Here is an 18,708-nt window from a genome sequence, read left to right as displayed (position 1 = left end):
ATTCTATACTGGCAATTCCATTTACAACTTGCAGATCTTGTGGCCCTAGATTGCCATCCAGAACATAGAAATTTGTTGGCCTGTCAGTGATGGAGGATATGCAGCATGATTTTTACCTGACAACTGGCAGAACAATGATGCAAAAGTCATTCCAGTTGTTACCTATCTTGCAAGGTTTGGATGTGCTTTTTGATGATAGGACATGTGTAGGCTGGCTTGCCATGTACTTACTCAGGGACTATCAGTGATCTGTATGATGATATGGCCTGTTACAGGTACATTAGATATATTGTCTGATTTACTTCTTGAGCCATTTCACACAATGCAGTACCTAATGTTTGGTTTTCTATTTGTCTTAACAGCTGCCAATATGACTCCCATCCAGCTTCGAGAGTTTCAGCGCAGGGCAATGCGTTAATGCCACATTCTGGAGGTGGAGTCTGGGTACCGCAACATGGCAAGACGATATCACCATGAAAGAGCCTCCGGAGTGTGGAGGGCATTTGCACAAGGGGGCCCTTCCGTGTCCACCACAGCCACCACCACCAGCACCACCACTACCACCCAGGTGGCACCAACAGTAGCTGGGACCTTTGCTGGACCATCTACAGCAACAGCTCCAGGACCAGTCACAGCACCACCTGCACCTCAGCCTACGGACATGGCACCGACAAGGGCCCATACCTCATCCACTGGCACTCAGACCACCCCTGCAGCAGCCATAGACCCTGCAGCTTTTGCTCAGATGCAAAGGAACTTGGACCGTGTCCTACGGAAAATGACCAGACTGCAGCAGGAGGTGGCACAAGTTAACCGGAGGGTGCATGCCATCAAAAAGGCCCTGAGGAGGGCCAACTTGTAGGCTTATACTCAGACATGATTCCCTCCCCTCCCTCCTCTTTCCTGGTTCTTTATCTTAGTGGGTTTAGGGGGCTTAGTGTTAGGTTAGTAGAGGCTGTTAGTTTAGTTAGTAGTAGTATGTGGGGGTTTCATACTTTATTCAAATTTTTTTTATTATGAGTGTGGGTGGGTGGGGGTTAATGTTGAGGTTTTGGTGTTTTAAAAAATGAAAATATATATATATATAGATATATTACAAAAAAATATATATTTGTTTAGTGTTAGTTAGTATGTGTTTAGGTTAGTATCTGATGTCCTCCATGTGTCCCGTCTTATAAGGGAGGCAGGGGGGTTGATGTTTAGATCATTTCGTTAAATGTGATAAGTAAGTTTAGCTTAGGTTAGTTAGGGACAGTTGTGGGTAATGTGTAGATAGAGTAGATTAGGTTAGGTGTTTCCCCTGGTTTTAGCTTCTGTTTTTACTGTTTCATAAATATCTAGGTAATCCTTTACAGTATGTGTCAAATGCTTGTACATCAGGGCCTTGCCACGAGTGAACAGTGTCTCTTTTGTATTAGCTTTTGTGTCCCATGATGCAACCATATCCCAGCTGAGCTGTTACATTGGCAGCTACTACAAAGCTACTTAGCTAAGATTCGGCCATCTATTGCACCCACCACTCACGGTTACTATGGATCCCAAAGTGTGGTTATTTTGTGCTGTATGTTTTCAATGTCACATACTTTGCTACCCGATTTGGTATTGGGGACACTGTGTTAAGTCTGCCTGCAGCCTGATGTCCAAGCAAATCCTTATAAGGCGAGTGGTAGTATGCTCTCATGTAGTATGGTATACATAACTCACAAATATCATTTGTTACAATGTTCAGCACGGTTACTTATTTGTATGGAAACACATACACATCCCTTCCTGCTGTTTGGTGTGTGTTAGGTAAAAATTGGCAAAAATGGCACATACATACGTTTTGGCTTTCAGTAACAATCGAAGGCACTATTTTCTGGCTTAGACATCCCTTGAGGAGGTGTTATTCTGTACAACACAGCATTTTGGTGGATAGTTTATATTTTACTCAGAAATAACCCTCAGGGAGGGCAGATGATGGTAGAATCCAGGCCACTGTGCATAGTTATCAGCCAAAAATCGTTCAGGTCAGGTGTATAGACAATCAATGATCCTTGACCTGAGGTTAACATCACTGATGGCCATCACGGTTGATGTGTCACATTACACAGAGACAAAGCTGTTGTGTAAGTGCTATTTATTTAAAAGTGCTGTAATGCTATATGTACATTGTCCATGATTGTGAGTCCATTAGTGTGGAATCTTCCATTATGATCCTACACAAGTGCAAAAGGACATGTTATTGGACATGCTGGGGTGAAGTGTCAGACAGTGCAGAGGGACAGGATTTGCTAATTAGATAGTGAGAAACAATCACAGGGCAGGCTGACAAGATAAACAGTGGGTTGAAGAACAGTGCTTGAGTACAGTTGTTGCAAGACTGGCATGTTACAAAGCACAGGACCTTGGTAATAGGTGGCCATGTGGCAGGGACTAGTGCTACCGGGTACTCTTACGGGTGAAGGTGATCTGCTCCACATCTTCAACTTCTGATGTGTGTGTAGTCTCCTCTGCCCTTAGTGGTGGTGGTTGTGAAGGGGCAACACACACCTCAGTGTTTGAAGACGTGGATTCAGACATCCCGGTAGCTGCTAACTGTGGGGGTCTTAAGGGCAATACTGCAGCAAGGAGGAGCTGCTGGTTCTTAAGAATAGCAGCCACATCACTGTGATAGGCAGCCAGGTCGACCCTGAGGGGTTCAATATTGCATTCGTGCACATGTTGACAGGATTGTTGTAGGTGATGGGTGAACTCTATTACAGCTGTGCTGATTTCCTTCAACCTTTTTTCAAGTTCCTGCAAGATTGTTGTTTGCCCTTGCATAGCTGCTGCCTGTTCTTCGGTTGACATCATGCACGAACGCACCCCCTCTAGGCTGGCTGCCATAGTTTGCATCCCCACCCGCACCTCCTTGGCCAGCTCCTGTTGTACTCCAACTACATTTCGCTCAAAGCTGGTGCCAGGGTCGTCAGAATCCTCAGCTGTGTAGGAGCTGGCAGGTCGTACAATTGGGGTAGTGGGTGGGTCCTCTGTGATGACTGCTGTATCTGTGCTCCTCCTTGTGACTGAAGGTGGAGTCTGGAGGGTTCCAAGGACATCTTGGAGGGTCTGCTGGCTGATGTTTGTCAGCTCGTCATCCATGTCATCAGGGAAGTCCAGGACAGGCATATCCGCAGGAGAGCCATCGTCCTCTGCAATGAGATACGGTACAATTAGTGTGTCTGTGTTGTGGGCTTTGTAATGTGACATGCCTGCCTTCCGATTATTTTAACATTGTGATCTTGGTTCCTGTACATTGTTCCTGTCTTTCATATTAGCATTCTCCCAGGCCTATGCCCCACCTGCATGTCACATGTATTGTGGTCAGTTTGTGGACTTGTCAGCATCACATCGTCTAGGTGTTGGTTCAGGCCAAATTGTGATTTGCCACCTTCTTGTCCTACTCAACCCTCCGTCTACTTCCATTCTCATGGTGAGGCCTTTCACTGGCTGTGGGTGCTCTGATGGCACAAACACCACACTTAACAATCTGGACCTGCCCCAGTCTCTGATCTTTCACATCCACCTATATGTAGTTGAGATGTAGCATATACTATGTCTAGCTTTGTTATGGCACAATATGGATGTCGGCATTGGTAATGTGTACTGCTGATGTTGGGGAATGTGTGGTACATTGGATTGCACTGATAGTCATAGCAGTGTTCTATTTCCGCCTCGGACTGTGCAGGTGTATTTCTGTAACCAGTTACATATGTCCTCCCCCTCAATGCTGTTGTCTGAGCAGTATGACATTTGGGATGTTGCATGGTGTCATTGGAGCTATTGTGACCCAGGCACAGGGTGGACCCTGACATATGCAGCATGGGTATGACATTAGTGCTGTGTACCTCCTAATGTTAATGACAATGGCTGATGTTTGTAGCAACTTTGGACAATCACATTTGACTGGATTGGAACATTTGTCTTGATTCCAGGGGATTGATAACGTTGTCATCCTGAACCCTCTAATTTGGGTGTGTTTGATCCATGCGGACGTTACTGCCATTAGCTACTTGACCTGCACACACAGCAGAGGTGGTGGTGGCAACTGTTGTCAATGTTACATTCCACTTGCAGGTATGGCCAGAGGTTGTTAATTGGGCCCTAGTTACTGTAGGGAGAATACTGGCTGACGTGTGACAGGCTGCCAGTTTTACGTTGTACACTGCCCACCTGGCCTGGCTTTACCTTTGTAACATCCTTGGCATCGCAGCATACCCCCATGCAAAGGTCAGTGGTGTTGTGTAGTAGTGTGCCCCAGGTTTCCTCAGAACGGGCCATGCCCCCGTGCCATGCCCCTTTACCCATGCCACTCCCTGAATATCATGACTTACATGCATTGTGTAGTAGGTATGTCCACCCCCCCGCTTACAGTTAACATTTGTGCATTTTAATTCCCCATGCGACTTACGCTGCATTTCTCCTGGTAGTCTGTGCTGTCCTGTCCTTGAATCCCTGTATCGATCTCCTCAGGGATGACGGCTGGGACCATCTCCTCCATGTGGTCCAGGGCCTCCTGATGTGCTGGACTTCCACCTCCAGTCTGCAGTGCTGCCTTCCTGTTCCTGGCCATCTTTCCTTGGTCCTGTGCTTGCAATCATGCCAGCGTTTCTTGCACTCGATGACTGTTCTCCTAACTTCTGCCATACTGTTGATCTTCTCAACAATTTGTTGCCATATTGCCTCTCTCCTACTGATTGGCAACTTTGAGGTGACAAACAGTTGGTGCTGGTGTTCCGTCACCTCTTTAACCAGAATTTCCTGCTCCTCTGCACTGAAGCGACACTTTCTTTTCTTCTTCTCCCTGTCCTGGGTCTTGTGTGGGTCCTCCTGGCTGGTTCCTGGTCTATTTTTATCTTTCTGGGGTCTGTGCAAGCATCTGGGATCCATTTGGCTCTCCTAATCACATTCTGCAGTGTTTGCGGCGCTTTTTGACGCAATTGCTTCAAAAAACGGCACGTATCCGGTTTGTGGCGTCGTAAACCGGCTCACAGTCATTTTCACCACGTTAACGTTGTTTTCCTTTACAACGTGACGCAGTGGTTTGAGTAAAAAAAATTACTCACACCTGTGGTTTGCGCCGCCGTGCGTCAGAGTATAAATTTGACACCCGCACGACGCAAAGAAATGGCATTAGCCGGTGGTAATATTTTTGACGCAAAAATACATTGGCGCTGTTTTGCGTCAAAAAGTATAAATATGCCCCATGGTCAGGTAACCATATTGCTAGCTCCCTAGAGAGCATATTTTCATGGAAAAAGCAGGGGAAAGCAATACAGTATAACCATATACTTAGCCCCTAGAGAGTGTTTCTAGAGTTAGCAGGTCTACTGCACAGATACTACAAACAAGGGCTTTAAAACAAAACTTCTCTGAGCTGTAAAACAAAAGTTTTGGTCATGAAAAGCTAAAAATGCACCGCATGGTGGGAGGGGTTATTATTTTGGGGTCCCCACTAACCTAGTGTGGGTAACCGGAGATGATGTAGACAGAAAGAGTCTTTTGAAGGTGGTCCCATTGTCCTAGGACCACCACAGGCTGAGTTATGAGCAAAAATGATTGTAAAAGCATTACCCTGCAAAGCATTATGGGGTAAGTTTTCCTGCGGCGAATATTACAGCATGTTGACTGCAATGCTCAGAACAACCCCTAGAGAGCACCATAATAAAAACAGCATTTGGAAGAAACATGGTCATGGAACCATACAGTCACGCCTTAAAGAACGTGACCAGATGAACAAAGAATGGGGGAAAAATAATACAGTATAACAATATATGTAGCTCTTAGAGAGCATAGTTCATCATACTTTTTCAAAACTAACAGAACTATTGCAATAATATTACAAACAAAACCCATAAAACATAACTTCTCTCAACTGTTAAACAAAAGCTCCAGCCACGAGAAAGCTTAAAACAATAATAAGTAGTGGTAGGGTTTATTATTTTTGAGTCCCCACTAACATAGTGTGGGAACCCAAAGATGATTGAGACAGAAAGAGCACATTGTGGTCAATGTTGTGAAGGTGGTCCCATTGTCCTAAGACCACCATTGGCTGAGTTATGAGCAAAAATGCTTCGTAAAAGTAATGCCATGCAAAGCATTATGGGACAAGTTTTTGTGCCATGAATATTTTAGTATGTTGATATGACTGCAACGAATAGATCTGCCCCTAGAGAACACCACAACAAAAATAGCATTTGTAAGAAACATTGACAAGTATCTATATAGCTCACCTCTACAGAGCATAACCCCACAAAAAGAAAATGGCAAAAAATAATGCACTATTTAGCCCCGCAAAGGTGTAGCAAATTACACATTTTCAGAGATAGTAGAACTATAGCTATAATATTATAAACAAAGTATTTTCCTTTAAACACAAGCTTCCTCAAGTATAAAACAAAAGATCCAGCCATGAGAACTTAAAAAGCACTGACTGGTGGGAGGGGTTATTATTTTGAGATCCCCACTAACCTAGTGTGAGGACCCAGGGATGACCTAGATAGAAAGAGTGTGTTGTGCTGCATATTTTGGTGGTGGTCCCATTGTCCTAGGACCACCACAGACTGAGTTATGAGCAAACATGTTTTGTAACAGCAATGCCCTGCAAAGCATTATGGGGCGAGTTTTCCGAGTGCAGTGAATATTGTAGTATTTTCTTTCCTGCTTTGCCGGGAGAGCCGCTTTTGCTTTGAGGATTTCTGTTTTAAATAAAGCTTTTAACAATTTCAAGTGTTTTAAGGGGAGAGCCACAAGAAATGACTCTGACTAGGTAAATGTGAACAATGTGACCAGCGCTCCAATACTGCTGATCGAGATCACGCTATTGTGCCTGTTCAAACTGTGAGAGCCGTGGCCGCCATGCAGCATGAAAGGGAGAGACAAAAGAAAACAATATTTCGCTCACGCTGAAATATATCTGCAACCGTGCAATAATCCATGTGACAGGAGCAGTCTGCAAGGCATGACAAGAACAGGATCAAGGCGGGACAAACGTAAAGCATTTACCAATGACATCAAGTGATTTTCGAAAGGCAAGCCCAGGAACGAATGAAAGTGATGGGCGTGAGATAGGTGTTATTAAAAGCCCACAATACTTAAAACAAGTTAAGGAGCTTGTACGCTCAACTTAAAAATGACAGAAATTGTAGGAATAGCAGATAACTTACAAAGCCTCAACCTTGAGACCTGTTGACATGTTATCAAAAGAGCACAACGTCTATACTTAAAAGATATAAGTACTGAGGAGTCGAGGAGTCATGGTCAAGTAAGTGCCTCATATGATTTTTGAAAACCTTACAAGGAGCTCCTTAAATCTCTCATTCTACCCTGCAGTTTTCAGTGGAAATCTGGGCTGCTTTTAGCAAATTTTCATAGAAAACATAAGACATTTGCAGTATTTCTACCAACGTCATCATTCCCGATGGTACGGGTAACAAGATAGGGAGGCTTAAACAGCTAGACTGGTCTGTTCTAATCGTAGAAGGCAGTATGCAAAAACTGATAATATTACATAACAAACTACAGGAGAATTTAAAACACCTCCTCATTAGTCCCTGCAATAGAGCTTTGAGGGATTCCTGGCAAAAGTCAATGTTTAAGGTAAAACAGATTAAAACAAAGCAGGGTGATTTCAGTTTACATTTGGCAGATGAGGAAGGCCCAATCTGTTGGGCAATGCTCAGACATTCATTCAAGGAAGGCCTGCAGTCAAGAACGTGACTCTCAGACAAATGCATCAGTGATTAAAGTGCAATTAGCTCACTAATGCATGTACAAATAGTTGCAGGGACTGGAAACACGACATGTTGTGCTCTGTGTGAGGCAGCTCTGTGTTCAGCCTAAGGAAGGATGGGAGCACAGTAGGGTGGGGGTCTAGGCATTCTTGGCTGTGAGTTCTACTGATAGCGGAATTCATTGATTTAAAATACCATTAATAATTAGGTCAATGAGTTGGGAGGACATATTATTAATTTATAAAAAATCTCTCCAAATGACCCCTTCACTAATTCAGCATGAGAAAACAACTATAAAGATAATAATATTTATTTTTATAGTGCTTCATACCACACTGCTGCTATTTCTGTAAATGGCAGATGTAATTGTTAACGAGTTAGGCACTCAAATAACCAACCTTGGAAAGATTGAAGGCGGAGTCTGCCTTGCTTGGCTTCACACTCGTGACTTGCACATTTCAGTTGCGAAAGTTAAAATCACTAGACTATCCTGCTAGCAAATACATTTCACTAGCAGAGCACCTTTAAAACATTTACTTAGGCAAGCGGAATTCATGCTACAACCACAGAACTGACAGCTGTTTCTGCTTGTTTATGTGTTTTTAAGCCCTATGTTTTTACAGCCGCCTCGTTGGTAGTGCCAGTACAGTTGAACTATTAGTTCCCATGCAGTCTGTTGTTAAAGTAATCTCACTGTTTTATTTTTTATTTTAGTTGTGTGTCTAGGGTCTGGCATGGTTGGAAACGCTTCAGAAGAGTTGCTAAGTTATTCCTCAACCATGACAAATGTTTGAGGGACGCGGCAACACAGATGTATAATGGTAGAACATGTTTTCCAGTGTACAGGGCTGCTGAACTTAACTCTTAAGACTGGAATTGAGTCGCCTTTAACATAAGGTGATTGTTTCCTTTAAGAAAGACAAGAGGCTTTCTTACTTACATGTGCTGAACTTTGGAAAAAATGAGGTCCACCCTAGCTCAGGCCACAACCATGTTGATTATATACCACCAGGCATTTGTTCAGTGCTTCCGAGTGCCTGACTGTGTGGGCACTTCTCGGTGGCTGCCATTCTAGAAGCACCCCTCCTCCCCACCCACCATCACCACAATGTGAGCATTTTGATTTACGGGGTCCCAACCCTTACGCGTGCATACTAAGAAAGTAAAGAGGCCGGAGATCTGGTATAGACAATGTACATCTCTCACACCAGGGGCACCAAAGCATAAACCGCAATAAAAAGTACAGAACGTAACAATACATGGGATGGAAAACACTTCTAAGTGACTTGTAAATTCTAAAGCTGAGTACTGTTCTACCAGCTAGAAGAAAAAACATGGTTAACAAGCAGAGCAGATAGGTGTAAGAAACTGGGGAGCGAAGTTGTAGAGTAAGAGGGAGAGACCCAGCTGGACCCAATGTTTCAGAAAAGCTCCTGGCTTCCTCCCGTTTGTTGTTATTTGCTCTGTGATGGTTTACACAGGGGACTTTTTGGGCGCAGCTCACCTGCTTTTATGCATGTGTCAGCAGCAGACGCTTGTCAAAACTCTCTCAGTCTCACTGATCTTGTGAGAGAAGAAAACAAACACTCCCACGAACACACCAGATGCAGAAACAGACTACCAAAAATAAAGAAAACACTGCACCAGGGGGTAAAAACAGGCACCCCAGAAAACAGCCTCTAACATTTTACCTCGATCTTTGAAACTGCAGCACATGATCCACTGCACATGTAACCAGAGAAGAAAATAATGTACAACCCTTTTTAGAGAAACTGACTAGAGCCATTGAAAACATCCAGCGCTCTGGTCAAATGTTCTTTGCTTGAGAAAAAAGTAGTCCGTAACCAGATGCTACAATGGCACAAGTGGAAGGTTGCACATACTCAGGCCATGCTCCAGGGGAGTGTGCAACTGAGGAAACGGTGGGACAAAGAGCAAGGATTGACCACTAGCAAGCAAGGATTTTTTCAGGACACTGATACAACACAATGAAAAAGAGGAGAGCCCACAAAGAAGTATACAAGTATATACTAAAGTATATACGAGAGGCCGTACGCTTACGCTTGACCTAAGAAGTGCCGGTGCTCCGCACCGGAATCAACAAGCACAGATTAAGCACTGGTGCACTCATTCTTCCTGAGGTCTCTGTGAGTGAATTAAAGACTATGGGGGTTATTCTAACTTTGGAGGAGGTGTTAATCCGTCCCAAAAGTGACGGAAAAGTGACGGATTTACCACCAGCCGTATTACGAGTCCATTATATCCTATGGAACTCGTAATACGGCTGGTGGTATATCCGTCACTTTACCGTCACTTTTGGGACGGATTAACACTCCTCCAAAGTTAGAATAACCCCCTATGCCCTCTACACCCAGGGTCAGCCACTAGGTCCAACCTCTGCACACACCCCTCTTGGTTAACAAAAAACAATTTGTCACCGGAAAGTGTCCAAAAGAGGAAGGCTTCTGGAGGTTGTGAGAGAAGAAGCAGGAGGGGGTAGTGTTTGAGCTGGGAGTACAGTTCGCCAGCACAAGAGGTAAACTCCTTGGACCACTCAGACCCTCGATGACCGGAGTCACTCTCTCACCTGAGCGTGCTTGTTTGCATATTGGAAAGGAATAATGCCTAGAAGCACCTAAAATTAGGATAGGTTCGTTTCCTCAAAGCACCCTAGTAGTTAATTAGTCATAATAAGGTATGTGCGTTGTAGGAAGTTGGCTCTGTATGTGCTATTTCAAAGTAAGGAATAGCATGCACAGAGTCCAAGGGTTCCCCTTAGAGGTAAAATAGTGGTAAAAATAGATAATACTAATGCTCTATTTTGTGGTAGTGTGGTCGAGCAGTAGGCTTATCCAAGGAGTAGTGTTAAGCATTTGTTGTACATACACATAGACAATAAATGAGGTACACACACTCAGAGACAAATCCAGCCAATAGGTTTTTATATAGAAAAATATCTTTTCTTAGTTTATTTTAAGAACCACAGGTTCAAATTCTACATGTAATATCTCATTCGAAAGGTATTGCAGGTAAGTACTTTAGGAACTTCAAATCATCAAAATTGCATGTATACTTTTCAAGTTATTCACAAATAGCTGTTTTAAAAGTGGACACAGTGCAATTTTCACAGTTCCTAGGGGAGGTAAGTATTTGTTAGGTTAACCAGGTAAGTAAGACACTTACAGGGCTTAGTTCTTGGTCCAAGGTAGCCCACCGTTGGGGGTTCAGAGCAACCCCAAAGTCACCACACCAGCAGCTCAGGGCCGGTCAGGTGCAGAGTTCAAAGTGGTGCCCAAAACACATAGGCTAGAATGGAGAGAAGGGGGTGCCCCGGTTCCGGTCTGCTTGCAGGTAAGTACCCGCGTCTTCGGAGGGCAGACCAGGGGGGTTTTGTAGGGCACCGGGGGGGACACAAGCCCACACAGAAATTTCACCCTCAGCAGCGCGGGGGCGGCCGGGTGCAGTGTAGAAACAAGCGTCGGGTTTGCAATGTTAGTCTATGAGAGATCTCGGGATCTCTTCAGCGCTGCAGGCAGGCAAGGGGGGGGTTCCTCGGGGAAACCTCCACTTGGTCAAGGGAGAGGGACTCCTGGGGGTCACTCCTCCAGTGAAAGTCCGGTCCTTCAGGTCCTGGGGGCTGCGGGTGCAGGGTCTCTCCCAGGTGTCGGGACTTGGGATTCAAAGAGTCGCGGTCAGGGGAAGCCTCGGGATTCCCTCTGCAGGCGGCGCTGTGGGGGCTTCAGGGGGGACAGGTTTTTGTACTCACAGTCTTAGAGTAGTCCTGGGGTCCCTCCTGAGGTGTCGGATCGCCACCAGCCGAGTCGGGGTCGCCGGGTGCAGTGTTGCAAGTCTCACGCTTCTTGCGGGGAGCTTGCAGGGTTCTTTAAAGCTGCTGGAAACAAAGTTGCAGCTTTTCTTGGAGCAGGTCCGCTGTCCTCGGGAGTTTCTTGTCTTTTCGAAGCAGGGGCAGTCCTCAGAGGATGTCGAGGTCGCTGGTCCCTTTGGAAGGCGTCGCTGGAGCAGGATCTTTGGAAGGCAGGAGACAGGCCGGTGAGTTTCTGGAGCCAAGGCAGTTGTCGTCTTCTGGTCTTCCTCTGCAGGGGTTTTCAGCTAGGCAGTCCTTCTTCTTGTAGTTGCAGGAATCTAATTTTCTAGGGTTCAGGGTAGCCCTTAAATACTAAATTTAAGGGCGTGTTTTAGGTCTGGGGGGTTAGTAGCCAATGGCTACTAGCCCTGAGGGTGGGTACACCCTCTTTGTGCCTCCTCCCAAGGGGAGGGGGTCACAATCCTAACCCTATTGGGGGAATCCTCCATCTGCAAGATGGAGGATTTCTAAAAGTTAGAGTCACTTCAGCTCAGGACACCTTAGGGGCTGTCCTGACTGGCCAGTGACTCCTCCTTGTTGCTTTCTTTGTTCCCTCCAGCCTTGCCGCCAAAAGTGGGGGCCGTGGCCGGAGGGGGCGGGCAACTCCACTAAGCTGGAGTGCCCTGCTGGGCTGTGACAAAGGGGTGAGCCTTTGAGGCTCACCGCCAGGTGTCACAGTTCCTGCCTGGGGGAGGTGTTAGCATCTCCACCCAGTGCAGGCTTTGTTACTGGCCTCAGAGTGACAAAGGCACTCTCCCCATGGGGCCAGCAACATGTCTCTGGTGTGGCAGGCTGCTGGAACTAGTCAGCCTACACAGACAGTCGGTTAAGTTTCAGGGGGCACCTCTAAGGTGCCCTCTGTGGTGTATTTTACAATAAAATGTACACTGGCATCAGTGTGCATTTATTGTGCTGGGAAGTTTGATACCAAACTTCCCAGTTTTCAGTGTAGCCATTATTGTGCTGTGGAGTTCGTGTTTGACAGACTCCCAGACCATATACTCTTATGGCTACCCTGCACTTACAATGTCTAAGGTTTTGTTTAGACACTGTAGGGGTACCATGCTCATGCACTGGTACCCTCACCTATGGTATAGTGCACCCTGCCTTAGGGCTGTAAGGCCTGCTAGAGGGGTGTCTTACCTATACTGCATAGGCAGTGAGAGGCTGGCATGGCACCCTGAGGGGAGTGCCATGTCGACTTACTCGTTTTGTCCTCACTAGCACACACAAGCTGGCAAGCAGTGTGTCTGTGCTGAGTGAGAGGTCTCCAGGGTGGCATAAGACATGCTGCAGCCCTTAGAGACCTTCCTTGGCATCAGGGCCCTTGGTACTAGAAGTACCAGTTACAAGGGACTTATCTGAATGCCAGGGTGTGCCAATTGTGGATACAATGGTACATTTTAGGTGAAGGAACACTGGTGCTGGGGCCTGGTTAGCAGGGTCCCAGCACACTTCTCAGTCAAGTCAGCATCAGTATCAGGCAAAAAGTGGGGGGTAACTGCAACAGGGAGCCATTTCTTTACACAAGCCCCCCCCAGCCCACAGGCCAGGAGACTCAGCCCAAGCTGGGAGAGTCTTCCTAGTCTGTCAGGCGAGGAAGAGTAGGAGAAATAGGCTGGTTAGCTGCAGGGCCTACTCTGCCTTACATCCTTCTGTTCAGGTCATTCCCTTTGGGGAACTGACCCACTTCCACAGTGATAGGACCTAGTCTGAATTGCCTCTTGTCTGCCTCTTCAAGGTCTCCACCCATTCTTTTTATTTTGGGTTTAGAGGTATCCACCTCTGCTAATCTTATCTTAGCCAGGGTCATCCCTAGCTTACCCAAAGAGGTTACCCAGAGCTGGAGTAACCCCACCATGACCAACAGGGTCAGGGGGCCTAACTTGCTATTTGGCATGGGGTCTGACCACCATGCCAAGGATAGTGCAGCCATAAAGGCTAACACCCAGCAGAGGCCACTGACAGCTGTCAGTGCCCAGAACCACACCTTTAGCTCTTCACCTACAAGGGAAGGGGCTAAGTTACAGGCTTCTTTGGGTTCAGGGTGCCTGTCTGCTGTATTAGAGTGGGGGGTTACCACATTTTGTAGTAAACACCCTTCTTCCACTCTTTCTTCTGTTAGCTGAGGAGCCACCCACTCAGGTTTAACAGTTGCCTGACTAGCCAGGACTTCTTGTGGGTCAGGTTGGACTTTATCAGGGCCATTTTTGGAGTTCTCCCCTACTGGAGCAGAATCTCCCTGGCTTGCTGTAACCTTGGCTAAAGGTTGTCCACCCTTCCTACTCTGTTTTCTTTTCTTCTTCTTCTGGGGCCTGCTTGCATTTACTGCAGAGGCAGGACTTCCAGAATCCTTGGGAGAGGACTGGCACTGGACCAGTTCCTCTCTTGGGCTCTGACTAACCTCTGGGTAGTCATTTCCAAGGAGACAATCAAGGGGGAGGTCTGTACTGACTACTACCCTTCTCCAGCTAAGAGTGCCACCCACTTCTATGGGTACTAAAGCCACAGGCCTCTTAGTGACCCTGTCTAGGCTAACTCTTACCCTGGCAGTCTCACCTGGGATGTACTGGTTTGAGAGCACCAGCCTGTCATGCACAATAGTGTGACTGGCACAAGTGTCTCTCAGGGCAGTGGTTGGGATTCCATTCACCAGTAGGTGGTGGAAGTGTCTGCTTCCCTCTGGAATCTCCAACTCACCTGTTGGGCCCTGTTTCCAGTTGAAGGCTAGGAAGACCTCCTCATCTGAGGAGTCATCTCCCATGGCTACACTGGTTACCCCAGGAATTTTGTTCTGGGGTTTGTTTTTGGGACAAGAAGTGTCCTTGGTGTGGTGCCCAGACTGTTTACAGTTGTGGCACCAGGCCTTAGTGGCATCCCAGTTCTTACCCTGGTACCCACCTTTGTTTTGGGTTGTGTCTTGGGGCCCACCCACCTGTTCTGGTTTTTGGGGGCCTACAGAGGACTCTTTTTCTTTGTTTCTAGTGTCACCCACTTTTTCCTGGGGAGTTTTTGTAACCCCTTTCTTTTGGTCACCCCCAGTGGAAGTTTTGGTTACTCTAGTCTTGACCCAGTGGTCTGCCTTCTTTCCCAATTCTTGGGGAGAAATTGGACCTAGGTCTACCAGATACTGATGCAACTTTTCATTGAAGCAGTTACTTAAAATGTGTTCTTTCATAAACAAATTATAAAGCCCAACATAGTCACACACTTCATTTCCAGTTAACCAACCATCCAGTGTTTTGACTGAGTAGTCTACAAAATCAACCCAGGTCTGGCTCGAGGATTTTTGAGCCCCCCTGAATCTAATTCTATACTCCTCAGTGGAGAATCCAAAGCCCTCAATCAGGGTACCCTTCATGAGGTCATAAGATTCTGCATCTTTTCCAGAGAGTGTGAGGAGTCTATCCCTACACTTTCCAGTGAACATTTCCCAAAGGAGAGCACCCCAGTGAGATCTGTTCACTTTTCTGGTTACACAAGCCCTCTCAAAAGCTGTGAACCATTTGGTGATGTCATCACCATCTTCATATTTTGTTACAATCCCTTTGGGGATTTTTAGGATGTCAGGAGAATCTCTGACCCTATTTAAGTTGCTGCCACCATTGATGGGACCTAGGCCCATCTCTTTTCTTTCCCTTTCTATGGCTAGGAGCTGCTTTTCCAAAGCCAATCTTTTGACCATCCTGGCTAACAGGGGGTCATCTTCACTGAGAGCATCCTCAGTGATTTCAGAAATGCTGGACCCTCCTGTGAGGGAAGCAACATTTCTGACTATCATTTTTGGAGACAGGGCTTGAGAGGCCCTGGTCTCCCTATTTAGGACTGGAAGGGGGGAATTGCCCTCCAAATCACTAATTTCTTCCTCTGTGAAGTCATCCTCAGAGGGGTTGGCTTTTTCAAACTCTGCCAACAGCTCCTGGAGCTGAATTTTGGTAGGTCTGGAGCCAATGGTTATTTTCTTTATATTACAGAGAGACCTTAGCTCCCTCATCTTAAGATGGAGGTAAGGTGTGGTGTCGAGTTCCACCACATTCATCTCTGTATCAGACATTATTTTGCTAAAAGTTGGAAGACTTTTTAAAGAATCTAAAACTGTTTCTAGAATCTAATTTCAAACTTTTAACAAACTTTTAAACTCTAAAAAGAAATGCTAAACAGGATCTAACACAAGGCCCTAGCAGGACTTTTAAGAATTTAGAAAACTTTTCAAATTGCAAAAATCAATTTCTAATGACAATTTTGGAATTTGTCGTGTGATCAGGTATTGGCTGAGTAGTCCAGCAAATGCAAAGTCTTGTACCCCACCGCTGATCCACCAATGTAGGAAGTTGGCTCTGTATGTGCTATTTCAAAGTAAGGAATAGCATGCACAGAGTCCAAGGGTTCCCCTTAGAGGTAAAATAGTGGTAAAAATAGATAATACTAATGCTCTATTTTGTGGTAGTGTGGTCGAGCAGTAGGCTTATCCAAGGAGTAGTGTTAAGCATTTGTTGTACATACACATAGACAATAAATGAGGTACACACACTCAGAGACAAATCCAGCCAATAGGTTTTTATATAGAAAAATATATTTTCTTAGTTTATTTTAAGAACCACAGGTTCAAATTCTACATGTAATATCTCATTCGAAAGGTATTGCAGGTAAGTACTTTAGGAACTTCAAATCATCAAAATTGCATGTATACTTTTCAACTTATTCACAAATAGCTGTTTTAAAAGTGGACACAGTGCAATTTTCACAGTTCCTAGGGGAGGTAAGTATTTGTTAGGTTAACCAGGTAAGTAAGACACTTACAGGGCTTAGTTCTTGGTCCAAGGTAGCCCACCGTTGGGGGTTCAGAGCAACCCCAAAGTCACCACACCAGCAGCTCAGGGCCGGTCAGGTGCAGAGTTCAAAGTGGTGCCCAAAACACATAGGCTAGAATGGAGAGAAGGGGGTGCCCCGGTTCCGGTCTGCTTGCAGGTAAGTACCCGCGTCTTCGGAGGGCAGACCAGGGGGGTTTTGTAGGGCACCGGGGGGGACACAAGCCCACACAGAAATTTCACCCTCAGCAGCGCGGGGGCGGCCGGGTGCAGTGTAGAAACAAGCGTCGGGTTTGCAATGTTAGTCTATGAGAGATCTCGGGATCTCTTCAGCGCTGCAGGCAGGCAAGGGGGGGGTTCCTCGGGGAAACCTCCACTTGGTCAAGGGAGAGGGACTCCTGGGGGTCACTCCTCCAGTGAAAGTCCGGTCCTTCAGGTCCTGGGGGCTGCGGGTGCAGGGTCTCTCCCAGGTGTCGGGACTTGGGATTCAAAGAGTCGCGGTCAGGGGAAGCCTCGGGATTCCCTCTGCAGGCGGCGCTGTGGGGGCTTCAGGGGGGACAGGTTTTTGTACTCACAGTCTTAGAGTAGTCCTGGGGTCCCTCCTGAGGTGTCGGATCGCCACCAGCCGAGTCGGGGTCGCCGGGTGCAGTGTTGCAAGTCTCACGCTTCTTGCGGGGAGCTTGCAGGGTTCTTTAAAGCTGCTGGAAACAAAGTTGCAGCTTTTCTTGGAGCAGGTCCGCTGTCCTCGGGAGTTTCTTGTCTTTTCGAAGCAGGGGCAGTCCTCAGAGGATGTCGAGGTCGCTGGTCCCTTTGGAAGGCGTCGCTGGAGCAGGATCTTTGGAAGGCAGGAGACAGGCCGGTGAGTTTCTGGAGCCAAGGCAGTTGTCGTCTTCTGGTCTTCCTCTGCAGGGGTTTTCAGCTAGGCAGTCCTTCTTCTTGTAGTTGCAGGAATCTAATTTTCTAGGGTTCAGGGTAGCCCTTAAATACTAAATTTAAGGGCGTGTTTTAGGTCTGGGGGGTTAGTAGCCAATGGCTACTAGCCCTGAGGGTGGGTACACCCTCTTTGTGCCTCCTCCCAAGGGGAGGGGGTCACAATCCTAACCCTATTGGGGGAATCCTCCATCTGCAAGATGGAGGATTTCTAAAAGTTAGAGTCACTTCAGCTCAGGACACCTTAGGGGCTGTCCTGACTGGCCAGTGACTCCTCCTTGTTGCTTTCTTTGTTCCCTCCAGCCTTGCCGCCAAAAGTGGGGGCCGTGGCCGGAGGGGGCGGGCAACTCCACTAAGCTGGAGTGCCCTGCTGGGCTGTGACAAAGGGGTGAGCCTTTGAGGCTCACCGCCAGGTGTCACAGTTCCTGCCTGGGGGAGGTGTTAGCATCTCCACCCAGTGCAGGCTTTGTTACTGGCCTCAGAGTGACAAAGGCACTCTCCCCATGGGGCCAGCAACATGTCTCTGGTGTGGCAGGCTGCTGGAACTAGTCAGCCTACACAGACAGTCGGTTAAGTTTCAGGGGGCACCTCTAAGGTGCCCTCTGTGGTGTATTTTACAATAAAATGTACACTGGCATCAGTGTGCATTTATTGTGCTGAGAAGTTTGATACCAAACTTCCCAGTTTTCAGTGTAGCCATTATGGTGCTGTGGAGTTCGTGTTTGACAGACTCCCAGACCATATACTCTTATGGCTACCCTGCACTTACAATGTCTAAGGTTTTGTTTAGACACTGTAGGGGTACCATGCTCATGCACTGGTACCCTCACCTATGGTATAGTGCACCCTGCCTTAGGGCTGTAAGGCCTGCTAGAGGGGTGTCTTACCTATACTGCATAGGCAGTGAGAGGCTGGCATGGCACCCTGAGGGGAGTGCCATGTCGACTTACTCGTTTTGTCCTCACTAGCACACACAAGCTGGCAAGCAGTGTGTCTGTGCTGAGTGAGAGGTCTCCAGGGTGGCATAAGACATGCTGCAGCCCTTAGAGACCTTCCTTGGCATCAGGGCCCTTGGTACTAGAAGTACCAGTTACAAGGGACTTATCTGAATGCCAGGGTGTGCCAATTGTGGATACAATGGTACATTTTAGGTGAAGGAACACTGGTGCTGGGGCCTGGTTAGCAGGGTCCCAGCACACTTCTCAGTCAAGTCAGCATCAGTATCAGGCAAAAAGTGGGGGGTAACTGCAACAGGGAGCCATTTCTTTACATGCGTGATTTCCAGTGTGGAGCAAAGTTGCGTTATTGACATGCTGTCTGATGCTGCACCCTTTTAGTGAACTCAATGGCG

This window comes from Pleurodeles waltl, chromosome 10 (genome assembly GCF_031143425.1).
Source record: "Pleurodeles waltl isolate 20211129_DDA chromosome 10, aPleWal1.hap1.20221129, whole genome shotgun sequence".
In the NCBI taxonomy this organism is placed as follows: Eukaryota; Metazoa; Chordata; class Amphibia; order Caudata; family Salamandridae; genus Pleurodeles; species Pleurodeles waltl.
This window is presented reverse-complemented; position numbering follows the sequence as displayed.